Genomic DNA, 17,974 nt, shown 5'->3' with positions numbered 1-17,974 from the left:
GATTTGTTGACTCGAAAGAAGACTTCGAATAGCTGTTCTATGAATAGTTAGTTGAAATATTTTTGAGGTTAGGTGATTTGGGTGATTTGTTGACTCGAAAGAAGACTTCGAATAGCTGTTCTATGAATAGTTAGTTGAAATATTTTTGAGGTTAGGTGATTTGGGTGATTTGTTGACTCGAAAGAAGACTTCGAATAGCTGTTCTATGAATAGTTAGTTGAAATATTTTAGAGTTTAGGTGATTTGGGTGATTTGTTGACTCGAAAGAAGACTTCGAATAGCTGTTCTATGAATAGTTAGTTGAAATATTTTTGAAGTTAGGTGATTTGGGTGATTTGTTGACTCGAAAGAAGACTTCGAATAGCTGTTCTATGAATAGTTAGTTGAAATATTTTAGAGTTTAGGTGATTTGTTGACTCGAAAGAAGACTTCGAATAGCTGTTCTATGAATAGTTAGTTGAAATATTTTAGAGTTTAGGTGATTTGTTGACTCGAAAGAAGAGACTTCGAATAGCTATTCTATGAATAGTTAGTTACTTATGAATCATTAGTTATCGACTGACTTGGAACAGTTGATTGAGTAACGAAGAGAGTGAACATTTATATAGAATTTATATAGAAGGAATTATTTATCAAATACTCTTCGAAGTGTAGTTGAACAAGTTCTGGGAATGAATTCTTCGACTTTTGAAATTACAAACCCTCAACGGGGGGAGGAATACACAGGGGGGAAGCAAGGGGGCCTTAAATCGTGCGACTGTGGTTTTCTATGGTGTTCCACGGTGGAAGTTCGCAGCGGAAGATGTATTTTTATTTTTACGAGCTCGAAATGATTTTAAACACACTTAAGGTATTGTTATCTTATTTGAGGTTTATTCAGTGGTACCAAAGATTTTAAATATACTCAAGATATTGTTATCTTATTTGACGTTTATAAAGTGGTACCAAAGATTTTAAATATACTCAAGATATTGTTATCTTATTTGACGCTTATTCAGTAGTACCAAAGATTTTAAACACACTCGAGATATTGTTATCTTATTTAACATTTATACAGTGATATCAAAGATTTTAAATATACTCAAGATATTGTTATCTTATTTGACATTTATACAGTAGTACCAAAGATTTTAAAACCGTCAAGATATTATCATCTTATTTGACGTTTATTCAGTAGTAGACTACTGTGTTAGGTTTTCAATTTTGCCATACTCCATAACGAAGTTAGCTCGTCACAGACTTAGATGGACACCCAGGGAAATTTTTGTAAAATCAACAATGACAAATCGACAAATCTGTGTCGTTGCGTCTGAACAAAATTTCTAATTATTTCTCTAAGTATTTTAACTTTTACACGTTCTGAAATATTTTATACGCAATCAAGATACACATTGTTATTCTATTCCATGTTTATCCAGCAGTACTAAAGAGGACTAGAGATACAGAAGTCTTCACTGTTTTAGGTTTTCATCTTCACTATACTCCACAATAAAGATTGTTCGATATCCAAGGAAATTTTTGTAAAATCAACAATAACAAATCGACAAATCGGTATCATTGCTCCTAAACAAAATTTCTATTTAATTATTTCTGCAGAATTTTTCACTGTCTTAGGTTTTCACCTTCAGCATACTTCACAATAAAAATTGTTCGATACCCAAGAAAATTTTTATAAAATCAACAATGACAAATCGACAAATCGACAAATCGACAAATCGTTATCGTTGCTCCAGAACAAAATTTCTAATTATATCTCCAGAAGTGTTCACTGTCTTAGGTTTTCACCTTTGGCATACTCCACAATAAAGATTGCTCGATACCCAAGGAAACATTTATAAAATCAACAATGACAAATCGACAAATCGACAAATCGTTATCGTTGCTCCAGAACAAAATTTCTAATTATATCTCCAGAAGTGTTCACTGTCTTAGGTTTTCACCTTTGGCATACCCCACAATAAAGATTGCTCAATACCCAAGGAAACATTTATAAAATCAACAATGACAAATCGACAAATCGACAAATCGACAAATCATTATCGTTGCTCCAAAACAAAATTTCTACTTATTTCTCCAGAAGTGTTCACTGTCCTACGTCTTCACCTCTGACACACTCTCTAACAAAGATTGCCAATCACAAACTTAGCTCCTTACCCCGTTGAATTATTTACAAAATCAACGAAGAGTATCAGTCTCGTCGGGACGCCTTGACAAAATGCAAACGACACGCATCGTTCGTATCCAACGTCCCGCTGGTATTAACGAATCGCGATAGACGAGTCGGCCTCGGCGGTTGTGCCATCGCGTTCATGGAAACTGTTTTCTAGCCAGTTCGAGGGGATTCCCTGCTCGAATCGGCCGCAAACCGAGAATCCTCCGGTGAAAGAGAGTTTGCAAGGCCGCGGCGGGCTTCTTGGTCAAGCGAGCCGGTGTGTTTCTAGACTGGCGTCTCGGTGTGTGAATGCAATCGTGTAACGGTGCCACGTCCAGCTGGACGTGGCCTTAAAAGTGAAAAGACGCGTCCGCCCGAAAGAGGCGACGATCGCTCGAGGTCGATCGTTCGTTTCCTGGTGGTACACCATTCACCCGGGGAACAGCGGGGGTGGGTTGAGGACGTTCAATGTAGGACGTGATTAATTATTCGCACGTGCACCATGTTTCTTTGTTGCACCTTTTTCGTTTATTAATTTCTTTTGCCAACCGACGTCAACACCGTGCAAATACCTGTGAACGCAAATACCGCGTGCCAATGGGGCGATATCCTGTTCGCAACGGGAATAAACGTCCACGGTACTGTGGTACTGTGGTCTTACGAAGGCTGAGTAGAACGTCTGACCCGAGAGTGGAAGAGTCGTTCGTTGGGTTTCTTTCTGTATAGGATACCAGGCTGGCGTACAATGTGAGTTTGAAAGGTTGATCCGAGTCGAACCGATCTCTGTGTAGCTATTTCTGGTAAGAAAAATTGGAGAAAGGTGACTTTTGTTTGTATCTAAATAGATTGGGATGTGTGCAAGGATGTACACTAGCGTTTGGGGACATGAAGACACTGGTAGAAATAATTCTTTGTGGAAAGAAAAATTGGAGAAAGGTGACCTTTGTTGGTATCTAAATATATAGAAATGTATGCAATATGTACAAGAACATATACTAGTATTTGGAGGCATGAAGACACTGGTAGAAATAATTCTTTGTGGAAAGAAAAATTGGGGAAAGGTGACTTTAGTTGGTATTTAATAAATAAATAAGGATGTGTGCAAGGACGTACACTAGCATTTGGAGACATGAAGACATTCGTAGAAATAGTTCTTTGGGGAAAGAAATAATGGAGAAAGGTGACTTTTGTTGGTATTTAAATAGATAAGGATGTGTGTAATATGTGCAAGGACGTACACTATCCTTGCACATATTGGAAGTATAGTATGACGACACTCGTAAAAATTGAAATAAAACCGATGAATTACGAGGAAGTTATTAGCTTTTAAAATTATTACCTTGTTCGTTAATCAGGAGTGTAAGGAATATATTAACTACACGTTGTAATAAAAATCTCACCACTTGGGTGTAATAAAATTAAACTTTCTTCCGGTTCAGATATCTACCGACTTTTTTTTATTACTGTATGATTCTGCAATTAATGTAAACGTTTAGGTCTTTTTGCATTTAAGGAACATCGGGTGAACGTAGCATGCGTTTTCAGTAAATGGGTTCACTAACTATACAAACCTCGAATATTTGTATTCTGGTATATAATTTTCCTAATAGTAGTATTAATTATGCCGGATCGATGATTACGTTTCACATAGTACAGTGTGTTCCAGTACTTTTAGAGAGAAGTGTAAGGGATATATTCAAGTATTCGAGCGGTACTCAAACAATCGAGTATTCCAAGTGGTCTAATATTCGAATGGTACTCTTATAGTCGAGTATTTGAATCATATTCGAACAGTACTCGAATACTACTCGAATATTCGAGTTTTTGGATCATATTCGAATAGTACCCGGTTAAAATTCGAATACTCGAGTATTCAGATCATATTAGAATAGTACTCCGATACCACTCGAATACTCGAGTATTTGGATCATATTCGAATAATACTTGGTTACAATTCAAATACTCACGTATTCGGATCATATTCGAACAGTACTCGTATACCACTCGAATATTCGAGTATTCGGATCATATTCGAACAGTACTCGTATACCACTCGAATATTCGAGTATTCGGATTATATTTGCATAGTACTTGGTTACAATTCGAATACTCACGTATTCGGATCATATTCGAACAGTACTCGTATACCACTCGAATATTCGAGTATTCGGATTATATTCAAACAGTATTCGTATACCACTTGAATAATCGAGTATTCGGATTATATTCGAATAGTACTTGGTTACAATTCGAATACTCACGTTACGAATAGTACTCGTAAACCACTCCAATACTCGAGTATTCGGTTCATATTCGAACAGTACTCGTATACAACTCGATTACTCGAGTACTCGGATAACATTCGCGGAACACCCGACCCACCGGTGTTAAAACACTCGAATACTCGAAAGTTCAACCACTTTCCGGCCCAACCTTAAATCCCGGCCGAAAGCAGAAAAATATCCCAACGCCGTGCGAACGCTTTTAAACCTATTTTGTAAGCTGCGGCCCGCTCGGATCGTTCGGTGTGAGTCATTTCTCTAAGGTGCAACGGAACCGAACAAGGAATCAACATTATTGCACGCTCGTGGACGGCCGTTAATATAAATCTGTAGGAATTAGACGAGAGCGGTTTCGTAACGGGCGGGCGTCGAGATAAAAGAACGTGCTCGATCGTAATTTAGGAGCGAGTCAAGCGAGGTAGACTTTCGCCGTAGCCACGAAGGTGGTTTCCATCGGACGATCGCGTAATCGTCTATCTCTCGACGGAGATCCATCGATTAACGACCAACGGGGCCAATAATTGGGGTCGCTACGTAAACTCTTCGACGTGTTAACAATAAAACCAAAACACGGGTTCCTTTCACGCGTATCACGAGATCGACAGGCGTAGATCAACGTGGGCTTTCGAGCACTTGTTAACCGACGCGAGCGGAGACCGCGCGAGCGTGAAAGTAAAGCTCGTGGAGCCGCTCGACTACCGTTTCGTCGCTCCTCCTATGAACGTAATCGATACAACCGCGTAATCCTTCGAGGAGCTTCAAACGATCGGTTCCCACGTGCGAGCTGCCCGATTAGAACGTCGGGTTGAACGGTGTTAAAAAGGAAAGATTACACTCGTGAACCGGAGATCCGCGCGGGAACCACGGAAACGAGAGGAGGAACGTATAAAATAAATTTTCTTTATATACAATTACGATTTTCTAATAACGAACTCTACAATTCGAAATTCTTCGGTAGAGAATTATGGTAAATTTCCAAAAAAAAAAGAATTACAAAATAATATCACTTTACGATTCTGGACTCTTCTCTGGTAGAAAGTAATGGTAAATGTAAAACAAAATTGTGAGAAAATATACTGTAGAGTATTATAAATGTATAGAAATCATATTTGAAAAAATTATATTTGAAAATTTATATTTCAAGAAATTATATTTCAAGAAATTATATTTCAAGAAATTATATTTCAAGAAATTATATTTCAAAAAATTATATTTCAAGAAATTATACTTCAAAAAATTATATTTCAAGAAATTATATTTCAAAAAATTATATTTCAAGAAATTATATTTCAAAAAATTATATTTCAAGAAATTATATTTCAAAAAATTATATTTCAAGAAATTATATTTCAAAAAATTATATTTCAAGAAATTATATTTCAAAAAATTATATTTCAAGAAATTATATTTCAAAAAATTATATTTCAAGAAATTATATTTCAAAAAATTATATTTCAAGAAATTATATTTCAAGAAATTATATTTCAAGAAATTATATTTCAAAAAATTATATTTCAAGAAATTATATTTCAAAAAATTATATTTCAAGAAATTATATTTCAAGAAATTAAATTTCAAAAAATGATATTTCAAAGACGCGTACGCGTAAAATTGATTTTCACTCGGCTTCGAGGTGTGTAGAATCGGTCTCCGTTCCGGAGGATGTAAAGTTGCTCGCGACTCCGGTTCGGAAGATGTAAAATTGATAAATTTAATCCACTCGGCGAGCGAAAGGGTAAAGGGAGCTCGCGAGCGTGATTCATTCCGATGTACGCGGGCCTCGCTCCGTTACAGAACTTCTGTGAGCATATTTTACGGGAACGGAAATTTTACAACCGGCGTGGGATTGGCTGCGCGTCGTTCCGTTTACCCTTTTAGCCGTGATTAATCGCCCATTTATGAGAAAGACGGATCTGGGAGATCGCGTTTTGTTCACGAGACTGCAGCCTCCTTTTCACCGATACATACGCCAGCCGTGCACATAGCGCAACCGGTGAACGCCCCTCGCCTAGGCTCTGCACCCTGCGGATCACCTGGGAACACCCACTCACGATTCACCGGGTCCCTGAAGATTACTAAAGCCACCTCGACCTCCTTGGCATTCGTGGCTCGATCCCACGATCCTCTCCACCAAGTTGGTCGCTTTACGCTCAGATCGCGGTGAAATATCGCGAGGAGGGCCTCTCCTCTCCCCCACCCTCCCACTTGTTTCGAAGATGCGGAGTGGATCGAAGGTTGACTCGCGAAATACTCGACAACGGGTCCTTAACCTTCGGACTCACATATCGTACGGAACGTGAAAGCGGGCTCGATTCATCGACACGAGGAAGAGAAAATTATGATGATATGTAGATACGTGACTAAGTTCTCGTTAACCACTTAGGTGACGAAAGCAAGGTGTGCCAAGAGATCGAAACCGGGTGGTTCTTCGAAACAGATATGGAGTTCTTTCAATGTATTGATGGTTGAACTGGGATTGGGTTAGGTGGATTTTTGCTGTATTTGAGTATTTGGACACTTTGACGAATGCAATAGTGGAAGAGTACAGTTTGAGTATTCGAGAGTAGCTGTATTCGAGTATTCGAACACTTTAATGAATTCAATAGTGGAAGAGTACAGTTTGAGTATTCGAGAGTAGCTGCATTCGAGTATTCGAACACTTTAATGAATTCAATAGTGGAAGAGTACAGTTAGAATATTCGAGAGCAGCTGTATTCGAGTATTCGAACACTTTGACGAATTCAATAGTGGAAGAGTACAGTTACAGTATTCGAGAGTAGCTGTATTCGAGTATTCGAACGCTTTGACGAATCCAATAGTGGAAGAGTACAGTTTAGATACTATCGAATGATATTCGGGTAAGTGATGTTCGGTATCTGAATATTCGTAGTATTTGAGTACAGTGAATTCGAGTATAACGGTTCCTTGAGTTCATCGTTCTTTCGTAAACTTCACCGCTTACTCGAGTATTCGTATAGCATTCAAATTATATCTGAATATTGTTTTATATAAGAGTATCTTTCGTCGGAGTTAGAAGGAATTGAACATATTACCGTACTCGAGTATTAAAATATTTGAATGGTATTCGAATTATATACTCTGAGTATCCGATAGTATTCGTAGTATTCGAATATCGTACTCGAGTATTAAAATATTCGAATGATATTCGAATTGTATACTCTGAGTATTCGAATGGTATTCGAATTATACAATATTTTCTAAGTATTCGAATGATATTCGAATTGTATACTTTGAGTATTCGAATTACATACTTTGAGTTTCCGATAGTATTCGTAGTATTCGAATAGCGTAGAGGGCACTGCAAATTTTATCGATCAATCAAGTATTCGTATGGTATTCGACAGTATCCAATTTATATTCGCCGAGTACTCGAATCGCTAGTGTTCGAGTATCTGATAATATTCTGAGCATCAGAATAATTCAAGTACACTTCACCGTCTATACGTAAATTCTATTTCCATTCAAGATACGTTAGAGAAGTTTCCTCCAAACCCTGATCGCAATCCAAAACTACTCGTTTCAAGGTCCAGAACCGTACCAACCCACATGGACACGTGACAAATTTCCCTAACAGTTTTCCCACGCCTTCCCGACAGGAATGTTTTCCAACGACATCGTTCATTGAGAATCATTCACAGAATCGCCTGAGAACCGTTCTGTCTATATAAAAAAAAAAAAAAAAAAAAAACTGAACCGCGAAACCGATTGTTGGGTAAGTACGAACAAAAAGTTACCTGTTGCATTATACGCGGAAGACTCTGTTAGCGATGCATGTGAACGGGAATCGCCAAATGGGCAACCTGTCGGCGCCTGCGCGTTTAATTGAAAGCCACCGATCGCGGCGTTGTAAACACGTGGGGCTGTGCTGTTATCGCGATGATAGCGTACAAGCGTGGAAAGAAAGCAGTTCGCGCACGATCGGAGCTACCAATTTGCGATTTTCAACCGTGTATTCGTGGCAGCCACTTGCCGCTGAACAGCAGATGGCCAGACCGTTTGGTTCGTTAGCCACGATTATTCCGTTCCAAACGAGCACGCGATTAATTACCGTACCGTGAGATCGGTATCGGGCGGCCCGTTGCGTCAGACCGCAACAATTCGGGGAGAATGTTGCGACGACACGGAGAGAGTGCGAAAGAAAGTACGAAAACAAAGGTTCGCGCGTGGGTTCGTAGACTTCCGCTAAATGCCCGACACGGTTGCTGAGAGGTAGAAACAAAACGCGCGGTAATTCTTACGGATTGCGCGAGGGCGCATCGTGTCCATTGTTCCGGGAACGAGAGGTCTTCTCTCGTTTACGATTCGACTGTTGTTTGACGCGGGGCTCGAGGCTATTTGAATAATTCAATATTCGAATCCTCAGTCGTCGTGGGTTCGTTGCTCGATGGAGTTGTGGTCGAGTCGGTCGGTTCAGACAATGTAGGTAATTGTGGAGTGACTAATCGGACTCATTGGTAACTTAGGATCTCTGGATAGTACTCGGGTACTTTATTATTGTTGTTCGAATACTCGAGTATTCTATTTATGTTATTCGAATACTCGAGTATTATATTGTCGTCGTTTGAATATTCGAGTATTCTATTATCGTTGTTCGAATACTCGAGTATTCTATTATCGTTGTTCGAATTCTTGAATACTTTATTATAGTTGTTCGAATACTCGAGTATTCTATTGTCGTTGTCCGAATGCTCGAGTATTCTATTATCGTTGTTCGAATTCTTGAATACTTTATTATAGTTGTTCGAATACTCGAGTATTCTATTATAGTTGTTCGAATACTCGAGTATTCTATTGTCGTTTTTCGAATACTCGAGTATTCTATTATCGTTGTCCGAATGCTCGAGTATTCTATTATCGTTGTTCGAATTCTTGAATACTTTATTATAGTTGTTCGAATACTCGAGTATCTTATTATCATTATTCGAATACTTGAGTATTATATTATCGTTGTTCGAATACTCGAGTATTCTATTATCGTTGTTCGAATACTCGAGTATTCTATTGTCATTGTTCGAATACTCAAGTAACCTATTACCATTATTCGTGTATTACTAAATCAAATAAAATTAAGAAACAACAGTAAACACAAAGAATTCGATTCGTAACGATGCTTAATAAATTCAAAGCTTTCGATCGTCACACTTTGGTCCCCTTCGGTGGAAGTTAACACATACCTATCGACTAAGACTCCATCTGTTAATAATTTTCCGTAGAAACTAGCATTTATTCGAATCACTTTGACATCTATTCATAGTCCAACAACATTCAAAGACTGATAATAACTAAACGATCAATACCCGACACATTCGAATTCCCCGAGTACTCGTGCACTCGAATACAGAGTATTTCCATCGGTCGAGTTCAGAGAGATATTTTTTCACGCCAGCATTCCAACCTCGACCCCCCGCGACCGATTCCGTGGAAAACGCGAACAACCGTGGAAATGTACCGATCGACCGTGAAGGTTACGCAGTCGCTAGGGGGTGTGCGCCGGCGCAACGTGTCTCACCTTTGCCGGCGACGGTTGCGCGCGCAGCCAACGCGCGTTAGAAAGGCGCGACGAACGTGCGCGGGACAGCCCCGTTTGCACGTTTCAAAATTTCCTGAGACCGGTTCCCACACGGTCGTCCGCGTTACGATTTTACGTTTCGTTCGCTCCATCGAAGACAAAAGCTGGGACACGCACCATCGCTCCGTGAATTTCCCGCGATAATAATTTGCATGAATTTGCGGTGTAACCCCCCCCCCCCCCCCCCCCCCCCCCACCTCCCCACCCCTCTCCTCCTCGCTCCTTCTCGCGTCGTTATCTCGCGTTCGGCTTTCAATTTACCCGCGACGTATGCGAATATCGATCCGCGGGCACGATACGAGCCCGTTACACGCTTCCATCGGGGCGAAACCGCTAAACAATAACGACTATCTCGTAAATCTTCCCGAGAATCGGTCGTAAATTCGTGTGCGCTCGGTTTTCCCATTGAGAGCGCGCGCGCGGCCCACGATGGTGGCGCTGCTGTCGCGTCCTAACCTTTTTCAGCGTTCCTACACGCGCCTCGAAACTGCGCGCGACTTTGCGAAACTTCGCGCGGTTTCAGTGGAACGAGACTGCGCGGGAATGACACGATGATCTCGCGGCAAGTGGAACGGGTTGCTAGTGACCAGACACGGCCACGAGACGCACAGTGAAGAAGCATTTCTCCCGAAAAGCTGGCCGATTTTAAAAATTTGATCGCCATTTTTTTTTTGGTCGATTCAAGTAGCCAAATATATGGAAAATAATCTAGGAATATTTATTTTTTTAACTATCCGCTCATAAACCGTGCTTTAACGAGGGTGAAGATTTAATAAATATTTTCTTAATTATTCTGCGAAGTACTGTTCTGTGATTAATAATTTTTATATTTTGTAAAGAAATCGTATTGCGGGAAAATATTGGATGTATATTATTTTACGAAAATTAATTGGTGGTTTCACCCCCTAAATATGTAAGCAAAGCAATATAAAAAAACACGTGTGTCTTATTTCTTAGTTTTCTACGGTATATATACATAGAAAAACGAAAATAATCGGAGGCAAAAATTTGGAAACCCGTTGTAAGGATTGATATGCAAAAAATTCAATACTTTTGTAACATCCACGAAAGATGTTTACCAGTTTTGGGTACATGGTAGGATATTTTTCAAATTTCACCCATACATTTTCAAGAATTGTATTTTCCCTTTCGTTGTGGTGTTGTTTCGTAAATGCGGGTTCAGCGTGAGAATTTCAATCGTTGACAATTCGACACGGGAGCATTCGAATACTTTCGTGAGCAACTGTACGTGCTCAGCCTTACGTGTTCTCGAACAAAGACTGGGACCGTTTGAACGATTTAATATTCGAACGGAACTCTCTGGACGGAACCAACCGATTACGGATTCTCCGCGTGGCCCGCTACCGGTCGAAACGTTTGAGCGCATTTTCCATGGGAATGTTCCCGCGTCCGAGGTTTCGAAAGCGCACGGTCTCGCTCTCGCTATCGCTGGCCGTACCGTTATCTTTTTCGCGCTCAATGTCCGCCACGGTGTGCTGCACGCTCGTGTAAACGCTCGACGAATTGAAACACACGCGCGCGCGAGTTTTATGCGCGGGAACGGGGTACGTAATGAGGTGAACGGTTCCAGGAGACACACGAAGTCTATCATTTCGCTCAGTCACGATCTTTGGGAAGAGAAGGGACGCAGAGTGTACGAGAAGGGTGTGCAATAATCCCCGGATAACTGAAATAATTTTTCTCGAATGATTGAAAAGATGTCGCGAGAAAATGTAAAGTTTCATTTACAGGGTCCATATATGTGGAAAGGTGAGAGTGTGAGGATGAATTTACGAGAAGAGGCGAATATAGCGGATGACCTTGAACGGTCAAAACATTGGGCGCTCACTAGGTTCGTATAGATCCGTGCGTGGACTCGTTTTCATCGGGGAAACTTGACCAGTCTAGCGGTAATATTCTCGAGAAGGTACAATGAAAAATATATAAACTAGTAATTTTTATTAATTTAATCCTACTCCAAGAAATGTTTCACGCGTACGATGGAGTAAACATTTATTTTTATTTATCGAGAGTCGTGTACTTGAACTTGTATATGTTTGTACCGCGTATATATTTTCCTTTGTGAGAATAGTGGAATTAAATGTTTTTTTTAATCCGTAAAAATATTTATTCTTCCACATTCGAGTACTTTTGAAATAGAAAAAGATCCCCTACTTAATTAAATATTTTTTTTTAATCCGTAAAAATATTTATTCTTCCACATTGGAATACTTCTGAAATGGGAAAAGTTGCCCAACTTTCTCTGGGTAACCGAGAGTACGCTTACGGTTCGATTTTGTTACAATTATGCGGAAGTTAACGTACTCTTTACTTTCGTGGTCAGTCGCGTCGGTAAATGCAGATCCCTGTCGCGCAGCTGGTTCCTGACCCGGACATAATGGCGCGCGGGTATCGTTATGTCACGTGGCGGCGCGTTTCGTCATTCGTAATACCGGGGCGATCTCGGATTCTTTCGGTGTCTCCTCGCTTAGACAGCCTTCTAGGAAAACAAAGGACGGGACTTTCTATGGAAAGCGGTTCTACCCGAGAAGTCGCGCAGCAGCTACCGTTTCATTCCGTTCCGTTTGTACGAATGGAAATTAACAGTTGCGCAGGTGGTTATTACCGTCACTGGATACTAACCACAGCTACCGTTCCCGCAATTAATAGTAATACACGCGAATACAGTAATTCCTCGATATAACGACGCTGTTCGGGTCCGTTGGTGCACTTATATCGAGGGAGGACAGCTACTTCATCGCACAGATCGATTTTTCACCTCGATCCGAAGCGTCGGATGTATCGTTCGAAACACGAACTCTGAAGGAGTCATTCACCGATAAAAATAAAAATTTTTATATATCCATATTTTCGCGAGAATATTATCAATGAATCGGCGAGATTTTCCCGATAAAAACAAGTACAAACACGACCATGTTCCGAACACTTTGAACTACGAACGATTCGAATGATTTTTGAAAAACTCTCAATGACGAAAATTAAAAGTGCTCCGAATGGGGTCGTGTTTGGGCTCATTTTCATCGAGAGAATCTCACCGATCTAATGGTAACGTTCTCGCGAAAATACATTGAGATATTCGAGTGAAAATTGACTTTTGTTAAATTGTATTTTGCACATTGCACACACGTGGTGCGTGGTTAAAAAGCATCGAGTTATTACCGTACTGTTCCCTGTTACCAATAACGTGGATTCGTACGGTTTTGGCCTGGGTTCGTTGAAACCGACAACGAACGTTATCGCGATCGAGGTAGCGCGTATCTTTCGCCCCGCCTCTTTGTTTCCTAACAAACGCCTATTCGGATATTCCGATCGATTCCATCTACCTATCTCTCGTCCCAATTAATTTTCGGCACGCGCAATACGCTCATTGTGTTCAAAAGCTGTGAAGGCTAGGAAAGCGTCTGTTGGCCAACCGTCGGCCATCCTCGATTTCAGGTTAGGCAACCGACAGCCCGTGGATCGCTAGAACAGACGCAGCACCGCGTCGAGAGGAGAGATATCCCTCGTTGGACGCGCGAGTGCCCGGTCCGAGCGGATTTCGTCCTCGTCGCGCTCGCGTGGCTCGGCCAGACGCTGTCTCTCCTCTTCGCTCCGCTCGCGTCAACGTGGAAGTCGCTGCACCCACGTAATCGACGCGCGCATACATAGACATACACACACACACATATATACGCACACAAGTACGAGCGGTTTGCACGAGTCTCCGCGGGCAGACCTGTTCAACGAGCGCATGTAACGAGGTGAACGTTTGCATGCGGCCGCCTTCGATCTCGGTTTCATTGGTATCAGCTGACCGCCGAGAATGGCAGGGGCTGGCGAGTGTTTTCGCTGCGCATTGCCGATCGAAAGTTTGGATAGTCGGTACACCGTTTCACGGCCCGGTGAAATTATTTTATTTCTTGTCCGCGTTATCTGTAACTCGCTACCGAACGTAACACGAATTGTTGCTAAACGTACACCGTGATCCCGGTAACTGGGACAAGATGTAGTTCTTTTCTAAACGAAAGTACGAAACTTCGATACGAGAGAAAAAAGTTTAGCTCTATTGCGTTGTAGAACGAGGGATCTTTCCGTGATAGAATCGCTTCTTGCCGCATCGGTGCAAGTATTATGTGAAACGACATTTATCGAATTCGAGTATTCGAACACTTCGGGGATTTGGCGAATACAAATCGAATACTAGGTAAATACTATTCGAACACTATTAGAATGCTTCACTATTCAGAATACTTCGAATTATTTACTATTCAAATAATTCGTTATTCGAATACTTTACTATTCAAAGTATTCACTATTCAAATAATTCGTCGAATACTTTCCTATTCAAAGTATTCACTATTCAAATAATTCGTTATTCGAATACTTTACTATTCAAAGTATTCACTATTCAAATAATTCGTTATTCGAATACTTTACTATTCAAAGTATTCACTATTCAAATAATTCGTTATTCGAATACTTTACTATTCAAAGTATTCACTATTCAAATAATTCGTTATTCGAATACTTCACTATTCGAATACTTCACAATTCGAATACTTTACTACTCGAATACTTTACTATTCGAATACTTCACTATTCGAATACTTTATTATTCAAATACTTCACAATTCAAAACTTTACCATTCAAATACCATTCACCTACTTCAATCTCACCCCACCCGTTTCGTCCCTTACAACCGAATCATCCACATCAAAATCTGCACCGCGTACAGAAATCCAGATACAAGTCCTACAAGGAATTGCGAGCAGTACCATATCGGACGTAGCAGTCAGCCTTCGTGAGGCCCGTGACTCGATAAAAATCACTCGACACTGCTCACATTCTACTCACTCATGCCACCGCGTTCCCCGTAACTTCGGATCCGATCTGTCTTTCTCCTTCGCGATACACGCGTGTCGTTATCAGCTCCCGAAGGGCCACAAATACCAAACACTCTTGCGTAATCCCAGAACTTCCGTTCAATTATAAACACGAAGGTCTCGGTGAGGCCCTAATAGTTACCCCGGACTTTAATCGCCTCACAATTTAAGTATTCGAGTATCCCTTTTAAACCAGTTCGTATTAGCAGTAACCTATTATTTTTTCGTAACCCGAGAGCCTTGGTGTCTCTCGGGCGACTCGAAAGGCAGTCTCAACGAGCGGAGAGTACCTGCGCCGATGTATCGTTTACGCGTAACACGAGATCAACCGAGACAGAAAGTGTCCAGATAATCGTATTATTTCGCGCGAACGTTAAACTCGAAGCGACATTTTTCTCTCGATTCCTCCCGGAAAGTTTCCAAGCTACTACCTGTGCTCGATTATGCAAAGAGAGCGTGCTACGCGTTCGTTAAAACAATTGCCCACTGTCCCGGCTGGAATTCGACGACCGATATCAATGGCCGATCTCGAGGGACACTTGCGCTTTGTTCCAGGTTAATTGCATGTCCGTTTATTTTTTCCACCGGGTTTTTTTCATTGCTGGCGAACGGAACTATTCGAATGTTCGAACCTCGAGCGTGTCTCGTGACTTTTTACACGTAGAAATAGCGGTTCTGTGGATAGGTAGGTTTGCAACGACGAGTGGATAAAAACGACACAGTTGTAAATGGTATTTCGTCGACCTTCCGTCGCATGAATTTTATTTCACTTTCCATGAAACGTGAAAGGGAATTATACTGTTGTACGTACGCGCGTCTCTGAGAATTAATTGAAACTCGAACTCGCGACGATAAACGAGAAATAGAATGGTGCCGTTGGACGTTCCCTTAATGAAAATATTGCGATTAAATTATATTATTGGATACTTCCACGACTTCGCGCGGATTGTTTTTCTCACGTTCCAGATCAAGAACTTATGCAATAATTGAAGTTCGATCTATTTCAATACCACGGATACTAAAACGGTCGACACTTAGGTGCAATGAATTTCATTTTATTTCGCAAGAATTGAATCGAGGAAATTACACCTTGGATATTTATAGGTGGATTAATTAAAACTCTGAGTCGATGATTCCAACTGGTAGAGTAGACCTATTGGGTATTATCGTAAAGAACGATTGGAGTTTAAATCATAGAATCGTGATTCTTCCATTTTTACGTGGATTCTTTTCTCCGGGTTCCAGATCGGTCGCTTTCGTAATGTAAGGTCGATATATTTTAACCTTTAAAGTATTAAAACCATCGATCCAATATTAGATGAATTTTGTTTCATTTTTTAAGGATTGTGAACTAAATATGTTGAATATTCCCTAGATTAATTAATACCAAATTAGCAATTGGACCTGAATATTCCCTAGAATAATTAATACCAACTCAAAAATTGGACCTGAATATTCCCTAGATTAATCAATACCAACTCAACAATTGGACCTGAATATTCCCTAGATTAATCAATACCAACTCAAAAATTGGACCTGAATATTCCCTAGATTAATCAATACCAACTCAACAATTGGACCTGAATATTCCCTAGATTAATTAATACCAACTCAACAATTGGACCTGAATATTCCCTAGATTAATTAATACCAACTCAACAATTGGACCTGAATATTCCCTAGATTAATTAATACCAACTCAATAATTGGACCTGCAGAGCTACCATCGATTCTCTATTAGATGAATTTTATTTCACTTTTCAAAAATTGTAAAAAAGAATATCCTGAATGTTCTCTGGATTAATTAGTACTCATTCAATAACTGACCAACCATTAATTCCCTATTATATGAATTTTATTTTACTTCTCAGGAACTGTAAAAAGAATATCTGGACTATTCCCTAGATTAATTAATACCAACTCAACAATTGGACCTGCAAAGCTACCATCGATTTTCTATTGGATGAATTTTATTTCACTTTTCAAAAATTGTAAAAAGAATACCTTGAATATTCCCTAGATTAATTAATACCAACTTAACAATTGGACCTGAATATTCCCTAGATTAATTAATGCCAATTCAACAATTGGACCAGAATATTCCCTGGATTAATTAATACAAACTCAACAATTGGACCTGAATATTCCCTAGATTAATTAATACCAACTCAACAACTGGACCAGCAAAGCTACCATTTATTCTCCATTACACAAATTTGATTTCACTTCCCAAAAATTACAAAAAGAATACCTTGATTGTTCCCCAGATTAATTAATACCCACTCAACAACCGGACCAACAAAGCTACAACAAAAAAAAAAAAACCCCGTTCAAATGATAAAAAACTGTCGCAACTTTGGGCGGATTCTTTTCTCCAGGTTCCATATCGGTTGGTTGCGCAACGCGAGGTTGATCTATTTTAATCCGAGACGTTAAGCGTGACAAATATCCCAAATCCTCCCGGTCCTATACGATCGAGCACGTTCGTTCGAGGTAACCCGACACGAAGATTCGTCTCTCGGGAATTTTCATCGGTCGGAATCAGTCAATTTCGCAACACGAGTCATCGAACGTGAACTACGTTTCTTTCGTCCCGTTCTTTCCCGAGATGCGATTTCTTTTCGGGCGTTACGCGGCTTTCACCGCGCGCAAGCACGCCGCAAGCGAGTAAATCAGAACCGGCGCGGAATATCGACGCGAATGAAGTTTCGGCCGCGATTTAAGGACACCCGATCACCGGGAAAGGAAAGCGCCAGGCCCATCTCGTACCACGATTACCGAATGTGTCGTCGTTGTCGAACGAAAATTGCGCAAACGTTACGTAAATACTCAACCGCGCCCCGCGGCTACCATTCGACGCAGGAGTAGTCCTTCCGTGCTCCCATTCGCGCGAATTTGTGTTTACTCGAAAGGACACGGATCCCTGGGAATACTCTTTCGCGTAAATATTTAATACGGTGAAGGTTTTTCTTCCTTTTGGGTCGACACGAGCTTTGGTTTTAACTATTGGGTTGTTGTACTCGAGTGTTCGAGTACTATTCGAATACTCGACTATTCGAGTACTAT

The 17,974-nt window shown here is 40.4% G+C and overlaps 1 protein-coding gene across 3 annotated transcripts in view; it reads right to left on the bottom strand.

The window, feature by feature from the left end:
- Cda5 (Chitin deacetylase-like 5) overlaps positions 1-17,974 on the bottom strand; it is a 136,851-nt gene that overhangs the window by 62,781 nt on the left and 56,096 nt on the right. The window contains exon 1 of one of the 3 annotated variants that reach the window (XM_076324221.1): positions 2,155-2,236. The exons of the other annotated variants lie outside the window; for them this stretch is intronic. The gene's annotated coding sequence lies outside the window, so the exon portion shown is untranslated. Of the gene's footprint in view, positions 1-2,154; positions 2,237-17,974 lie in introns of those variants that run through there. 3 annotated transcript variants of the gene reach the window in all.

The sequence above is a fragment of the Ptiloglossa arizonensis genome, chromosome 1 (assembly GCF_051014685.1).
Source record: "Ptiloglossa arizonensis isolate GNS036 chromosome 1, iyPtiAriz1_principal, whole genome shotgun sequence".
NCBI classification, from domain to species: Eukaryota; Metazoa; Arthropoda; class Insecta; order Hymenoptera; family Colletidae; genus Ptiloglossa; species Ptiloglossa arizonensis.
This window is presented reverse-complemented; position numbering and strand designations above follow the sequence as displayed.